Source organism: Anolis carolinensis, chromosome 2 (genome assembly GCF_035594765.1).
Source record: "Anolis carolinensis isolate JA03-04 chromosome 2, rAnoCar3.1.pri, whole genome shotgun sequence".
In the NCBI taxonomy this organism is placed as follows: Eukaryota; Metazoa; Chordata; class Lepidosauria; order Squamata; family Dactyloidae; genus Anolis; species Anolis carolinensis.
Genome location: NC_085842.1, coordinates 266,713,096 through 266,720,916, shown reverse-complemented (window position 1 = coordinate 266,720,916; position 7,821 = coordinate 266,713,096). Strand labels below are relative to the sequence as shown.

General features: G+C 37.9%; 1 protein-coding gene across 1 annotated transcript in view; it reads right to left on the bottom strand.

Annotated features, from left to right (window-relative positions):
• Positions 1 to 995: 995 nt before the first annotated feature.
• Positions 996 to 7,821, bottom strand: part of fem1c (fem-1 homolog C) — a 40,727-nt gene continuing 33,901 nt past the window's right edge. Inside the window, exon 3 of the mRNA XM_003223027.4 lies at positions 996 to 7,821. This exon is cut by the window's right edge and continues 22,817 nt beyond it. The gene's annotated coding sequence lies outside the window, so the exon portion shown is untranslated.

The window sequence follows — 7,821 nt, the reverse complement described above, 5'->3', positions numbered from 1 at the left end:
TTCCTGTAGAAGAGTCCTCTTTCCGTAGTTCCTCTTTTTGACAACCTGGCTGACAGAAGGACAAGGTCATCTTGAAGAGCTTCCTCAACCATTGGACATATTGGGACAACTAGCTGGGATCTGAGTTGGAAGGAACAGCCAAACCCAACAATCTATTATATCAAACATGGTGTGTATGCTATTCTTACAACCATAAAGCTAACCGATCACCCTCGGTTGGTATGAAGGACAATATCCATCCTCTCACCAATGTCTCACCAACGTTTGGGTGAATTTGGGCAAGTCACACTCCCTCAGTCCCAGAAGAAGGCAATAGGAAACCCCTTCTGATTAAATTATGTGAAGATCTCCACATGATAGATTGTCACAATTCAGAAATGACTTAAACTCACACAGCAACAGTGACAACAACAGCAACAACAACTTTGAATACAGATGTGCCCCAGGCTGTCAACACATCCCCATCATTGGCAGGACTCAGATATATAGTTCTACTTGCCTTTGAGACATTCACAAAGGTTGGAGGGGAGATGTCACTGAATATGTAAGAGAGCAGAAAAGCACCACATTGAAACCACTCTAAGGATTTAACATTTTTGTTACAACATTCAGAAGGTGGGGTGAGGGATGGTGAGAGCATTTTGGTGCCATGAGTAAAAAAAAGGCCTTAACATTTGGATCCCATCTGGCCTAAACCAAGCTCTCCTCATCTCTCCTGTGAGTTAGTTTTTTGTGTGGAATTGATATGATTAGAGGAATTGTTCTACAAAAACATCCCCTAGTTCCAGCTTTGCTCAGAGCTGAATAGAGGAAGCCTCTGTAAACAAACAATTGAACTTTAATTGAGATTTGAATGAAGCTCATTGTTTTGCTTAGAAATTATTCTTCCATGATGAAATCCCCTCTTGCTGGACAGGGGAAGTGTTTATCTCTAATATGACTTCTATTTAAAATAAAGCTTCATGTGCAAACTAAATAATTTGAAATATTATAAATCCAGATCATGATTTTTATTTTAGTTAACATCTTTGCCACAATACAAATATTTTGCACCTTCACAGTGTTGATTATTTTGTGTTTATCAAGTGGTAACAATGTTACTTGAATCTATTTTAATTCCAAGTTGTAACACAAGCAAAATACAGAATCCAAGGGTGGGAGGTTTGGAGGCATTGTATCATTCTACAATTATTTTTCCTTATTTTCCTAACTATGCCCAGTCTCACTGCAGCAGTTCACGCTATGCAACAACAACAATACCAACAACAACAACAACAACAACACTTTATTTCTAGATCTCTCCCCAAAGGGACTCAGGGTGGTTTATGGACACAAAACAAAGAGGCAAACATTCAATACCTGAAATGAGTACAAACACATCAAAATAGTACAAGATAATGCACAGTAACAAGAGTCAATTTTCAACAAAAATTAAGCATTGAGATGAAAATAATAATAAAAAACAATCCAATAAGACATTGTAAACTAAAACATGTGTAAAACATTACAACATATATCCTAAAAGCAATAAAGATATAGTTACATTAACATGGCTTTAAAATGGCGAACACCAGTGTTCATTTAAAATGAACAGCCATAAAATGCAAGTGGTTAGCCAAAGTTCCAATGGATTAAAGTGTCCTACAAAATTTGCAGCATCTTTGGCGCAGTGATAGTCGGGCCAAGAATATCCAGCAAAGACAAATTGCTGAGGAAGAAGTACATGGGGGTATGGAGGTGATCATCTGCCACTATTGCCAGGAGGATAGCCTCATTCCCTGCCAGGGAAATCAAGTAGATCAGCAGAATCATCACAAAGAGGAAAAATTGCACTTCTGGGAGGTCAGACAACACGGTCAAGTAGAAGACCTCCACTGATGTGATGTTATCTTTTTCCATTTTCTACCTTTACAAATTGATTGCTGAGAATACCAGAAATCTAAGCAGGCTGAGTCCACAAGTCCAAGAGCAGTCCAGTTTTCAAATGTGTTCACAGTTCCAAGGTACTGAAGTTGCAACCAGCACTTATGATGCTATAGTTCCACTTTAATTGCTATGGCAACATCTTGTGCAATTCCGGGGTCTGCATTTAAAAGAGAAGCATTTAAAATTCTTAGCCAAAAAGCTAAACTACACTAAACTACACTAGGATGATGCCATGATAGTTGAAGTGGAATATAGCACTATAAATATTTCATGTATCCTTTATGCTGCTTACTTGTGTTGTATAATATCCATGAGATTTCTTGACAAGCCTAGAATATTCAAAAGATTCTTAAGCTCTTTCTTCATGAAACCCCAAAAGCACACAATGTGAGGCAATTTGCGCAGGTTTGGGCACCATCTGATGTTACTCCCTGATGCTTTTTGTCTCCTCTTGCCCAAATATTAAATGAAGCATTTTGAGGTCATTGGTGGACATGCGTGCCACGGGGTAACTGAATGTGCTCAATCCTTTTTCTTTCTTTCCATTTCTCCAGGTGTGTTTCCTGTCCATAATACCACTTTACATTTTTATTTATTTTCATAAATAAAACTAGAAATAAAATATTAAGTTGCTTTCTAATTCAGTTAAAGGAAGATTCCTTCCCACTTACTTCCTCATCCATCAACTCAGACTCCTTGCTCTCATAGCCATTGTTCTATGACATGGGAGGGGAGAAAGAAAGTGAATTGCACCCCATTTTTGAAGCGACCCTGTTTCTTCTGTCATGGGAACAAGGCCCCTTTCATTCAAGGTCGGGGTTCCCTTCATTTGTCATTTCCCATGACATTTAACTTGTTTAGAAGAGCTTTAAGAGTTTCCTGCAATTCAATAATGTTCATCTAATCCCAAATATTTACTTCAAGGGCGATTTACTGTATTTAGCTTGTGCTTTTCTTCCCTGCCTTGGATGACTTAGCTTAAGGAAGAGCAAGATGTGGCCCCTCATGTTTTGTGCTCCCAGCTACCCACACAACTGCTGGTTTCAATGGCATGGTGGTGGCTAAAAATACCCACACACTTATGCTCCAGAACAAGGCATCTGGAGAGCACATACATACATTGTTTCAAAGGAAAATTGTATTCCCAGAAAGTTCCCAGCAGCAAGATTCTTTTTAAAAACAGAGTGTGCACTCCATGCATGCTCTGTTTTAAACTACAGTGTTGTTTTTTAAGTTGCTTTCATTAATGAGCTTTTAGCAGTGAGGGGAATACAGCTCTGGGCAAGTTTTAGGAAGTGAAAAGAGAGAGAGAGCTTTGTGTCCTGGGAGGTACCCATTGTTACATTCAGATTACAGCCATTTCATTTTTACTGATTTTTATTTAAAAATAAACAAAACATAATAAAATAACAAAAATAACCAAAAGGCAGATTTTTATAATGTACTGTATATCACTAAAACTTAGCAATTATCTAACTAACCACTACAATATACTACAAAATTAAATCAAAAGTAAACACTCCAACCTAACACATTAATCTGTAACATACTAACCTACAAACACAGAACAGAGGCAATTGTCTGTTAATTTTTATCCATTATTATTATATTCCCTTTAGGTAGTACTACTGTATTTCTTCAATTCTAAGATACACTTTTCCTCCCATGTAAACATCTCTAAAATGGGGTGTGTCTTACAACCATAGGGGATATACATACATACATATATAGCACACACATACACACACATTTCTGTTGGTGATACAGAAATCAGTATGTGGTTTACAATCAATGACATCTTAAAATCAAAGAAATATGGTATATAATCACACTTCTACTTTTAATGACATTCATAAATCCTATAATTGACACTTGTCCCCATCTTTGTGGTAAAAAAGTAATAAACAAGTCCCAGTCTTTTGTGAGTCTTGACCATGATTTTTCCTTGATCAGCATAGTCAGTTTGTCCACCTTAGATGGCTTGCAGATATTTGTTCACCATTATTTTTGCGTTGAAATAACATTTCTTCCAACTCTGCTCATAGATGATTCTCACTGCAGTTGTCATATATTATAGTAATCTTCCATGTTTTCTTTCCTAGTACAGTAGTTTCCAACCTTTGGTCCTCCAGGTGTTTTAGACCAGTTCCCATAATTCCAAACAGCTGGTAAGATTTCTTGAAGCTAAAGTCTAAAACAACTGGAGGACCAAAGCTTGAGAATTGCTATTCCCGACAAATAAAACTGGCTTTATCATGATTAAGACTGCACCCATTTCAGTGGGGTTGCCCACTCACACTGGCAAACTGGTTACATCTCATAAAGTGATATGTAGAGAAACCCACACCATTTCTGTATGTAACCAGTAGCACAGTATGGTGCAGCTTCACAAAAATATAGTGAATACATGCCCAATGCCAATAAGGATTCAGGGTTGGAGGACAAAAACTGAAGTTTTTATTCACAATCTGTGCAGAAAAGGGTGCTTTCACAAAACACGCACCACTATCTACCTGTTTACAAATCTTTTTAAAGCCTTCTAACTAACAGCATGTTACTATCTCATAGGTTCATTGTCTTGACATTCGTTGATTGGTTATAGTTTGACTCATGACCCACAAAAGATGATATTATTATTATTATTATTATTATTATTATTATTATTATTATTATTATGAACTTTATTTCTATCCAACCTTTTTTTCTGTAAGGGATCATGGCAGCTTACAATATTAACATGGCACACCATAATTTTGCACTTCCTACTAAAACATTCTACATCGAGACATTAACTCTCAATGGCTTTGGCCTACTATCTAAATTTTCTTAGCATAGCAGTCATCAACAGGACAAACTGAGCAGTTTTTCAAATTTAGTTTGTAATAAGTCATGAGATGTGAGAAAAAATATCAAAAAAATTTATAGGGTAATTAATGTAAGGGCTGCCCAGAAGATTTAGAAGTGGTTTGGAATTAAGCCATTGTCACTTCCTATTTATATTGATGATTTTCTGCAAGGATAACACGGTGTACTCTTGAGGGCGGGAATTTATTTTTGGAACAGCCCAGAGATATTGATGTTATAGACAAGCCAGATGGTGATGTTCATAAATCATCTTAATTGCATAATTATAACAAGGGAGCTCTGTTTTGGTTGGATAATTGGGATCAGAAATTGCATGAATGATAAGTTGCTCCCTCTTTTGACTCATTGACTTGAAGACAGTATTGTTTTATCTATTTACTGAATTTCTTCTGTCTCGCTCCAATACTTAAACAACATATACCTTAAACTATTCTTTTCTTATATGTAGCTTTTCAATACATTTCTGCTGTGGTGTAATATGTGTGCTTTAAAACAAAATATATAATATCAGATACAAAAGTTTTTGAACTATTCACTATCTAAAATATTCCTTTCCAGATCATGTTAGTACCACTGAGTTTTTACATTTGTCCTTATTGGACAATAAAATTACCTTGATCTTTCTTTATTTTTGTAACCCACTCAGTATAAAAGCCAGTTATATTTTACTTAAAAATAGGCTGGAGACAATAGGACCTAACTGAACTATGTTGATTCAGGACTGCCAATGCATTTCTTTTATGTAACACACCGGGAGATATTCACTTACGTCAAACATCTGTTGCTATGACAGAATGAAAGTAAGCCATGAACTCTGTGCATGAAGAACTTCAACAGTAAACAGTGTGTGTACAAAGAATAAAAATGTTACTGCTTTGTTTCTCTCCAAGACCTTCTGTATGTACTAAATGAGAGCAAACTGTTCTTAAAATACGAGTCATGTACTTTTGGCACTTAGCTGGGTTGAAGAGACACCTACCTTTGCATTGCACTTGTTTTGATGAGAATTCTGTGAGTAGTTAGAAAGTCAATGTGGTAGCAGGGATCAACCATGGATTATGTGCTTTGATCATCTGGATTATGTGGCAATGTAGAAGGAGCCTCAGGTTTCAGTTTCCACCAGTTCTACTCAGTTTAGCCAATGTAAGTCATCATGGAAGCCAAAACCCAGTGACATCTGCATTAAGATCTGACCGGGGGTAATCTAAGGCAGTGGGTCTCAACCTGTGTGTCCCCAGATGCTTTGGCCTTCAACTCCCAGAAATCCTAACAACTGGTAAACTGGCTGGGATTTCTGAGAGTTGTATGCCAAAACACATGAGGACCCACAGGTTGAGAACCACTGGTCTAAGGAAAGGTGTTTCAGGACAGTAGAAACAGAAAACTCAAAAGTGAGTATGCTGGTGGAAGATGTAGGCCAGGGGTCCCCAAACCAAGGCCTATGGGCCAGATGTGGCCCACCAAGGTCATTTACCAAGGCCTTAAACTTTAGATTTAGAGTCGCCCTAAATCTGGAACAATTTGAATGTGCACAACAACAATGATCCTAATTAACTTGACTATCTCATCAGCCAAGAGCAGGCCCACACTTCCCATTGAAATACTGGTAAGTTTATGTTGGTTAAAATTGTTTTTAATTTTAAATTATTGTTCTTTCATTTTTTGTACTTCAAATAAGATATGTGCAGTGTGCATAGGAATTCATTCATGTTTTTTTTTCAAATGATAATCCAGCTCCCAACAGTCTGAGGGACTGTGCATTGGCCCTCTGCTTGAAAAGTTTGAAGACCCCTGATGTAGGCTTTACAATGTAGGCTTTGTGTAAGGCTAGCTGAAGAATAGTGCTTGAAGAAACTGAAAGAGAATGCAAGGAACAATAGCAGGAAAAGGCTTACCAAAGATTGTTTTTAAAACTACACAGCGGTTAGAATTCATAGGGTGCATTTGTTATTGCCCAATACCTGGGATAATTATTTTTAAAGATCACAAAACCCCAAAGTAAGTATTTTTCCAAAGATCTGCTGTTAGCAAATGCTATACATGAAGAGGGTTGGCAGCTTGAAAGAATCAGCTGAAATCATTGGACCTCATCACATGGAGGTCCAGAAGCCAGGGGGCAGTGACAAAAATCATTGGCAGTATTTTCTCTTACTGTCATGGGTCATGGGCTTCCATCCCATGATGTTTCCATGCTGTCCCTTGCTTCCTTCATGCTGTCCTTGGCTTCTTCTATGAGGAGTCAAATAGTCACCTGACTGCTTAGGCTCCATCTCTGCATGCTGCCAACACATTGCCAGCACAGAGCCCTGCTGGAAGTAGCCCTGCATAATTTGATGGGTGCCGGCGGACTCTGTTCTAGCAGCATGTTGGCAACACACAGAGAAGGCGAAAGCCACCCATCTGATGAAGTCTATAGAGAATTGTTGTACAGTAGAGTCTCACTTATCCAACACTCGCTTATCCAACGTTCTGGATTATCCAACGCATTTTTGTAGTCAATGCTTTCAATATATTGTGATATTTTGGTGCTAAATTCATAAATCCAGTAATTTCTACATAGAATTACTGCGTATTGAACTACTTTTTCTTCCAAATTTGTTGTCTAACATGATGTTTTGGTCCTTAATTTGTGAAATCATAACTTAATTTGATGTTTAATAGGCTTATCCTTAATCCCTCCTTATTATCCAACATATTCGCTTATCCAACATTCTGCCAGCCCATTTATGTTGGATAAGTGAGACTCTACTGTACTTCGTAAGCTCTGGAAGTAGAGAGATAAATCTTAAGGTAAAGGTAAAGGCTTCCCCTGACATTAAATCCAGTCGTGTCCGACTCTGGGGGTTGGTGCTCATCTCCATTTCTAAGCCGAAGAGCCGGCGTTGTCCGTAGACACCTCCAAGGTCATGTGGCTGGCATGACTGCATGGAACGCCGTTACCTTCCCACCTGAGCGGTACCTATTGATCTACTCACATTGGCATGTTTTCGAACTGCTAGGTTGGCAGAAGCTGGAGCTAACAGCAGGCGA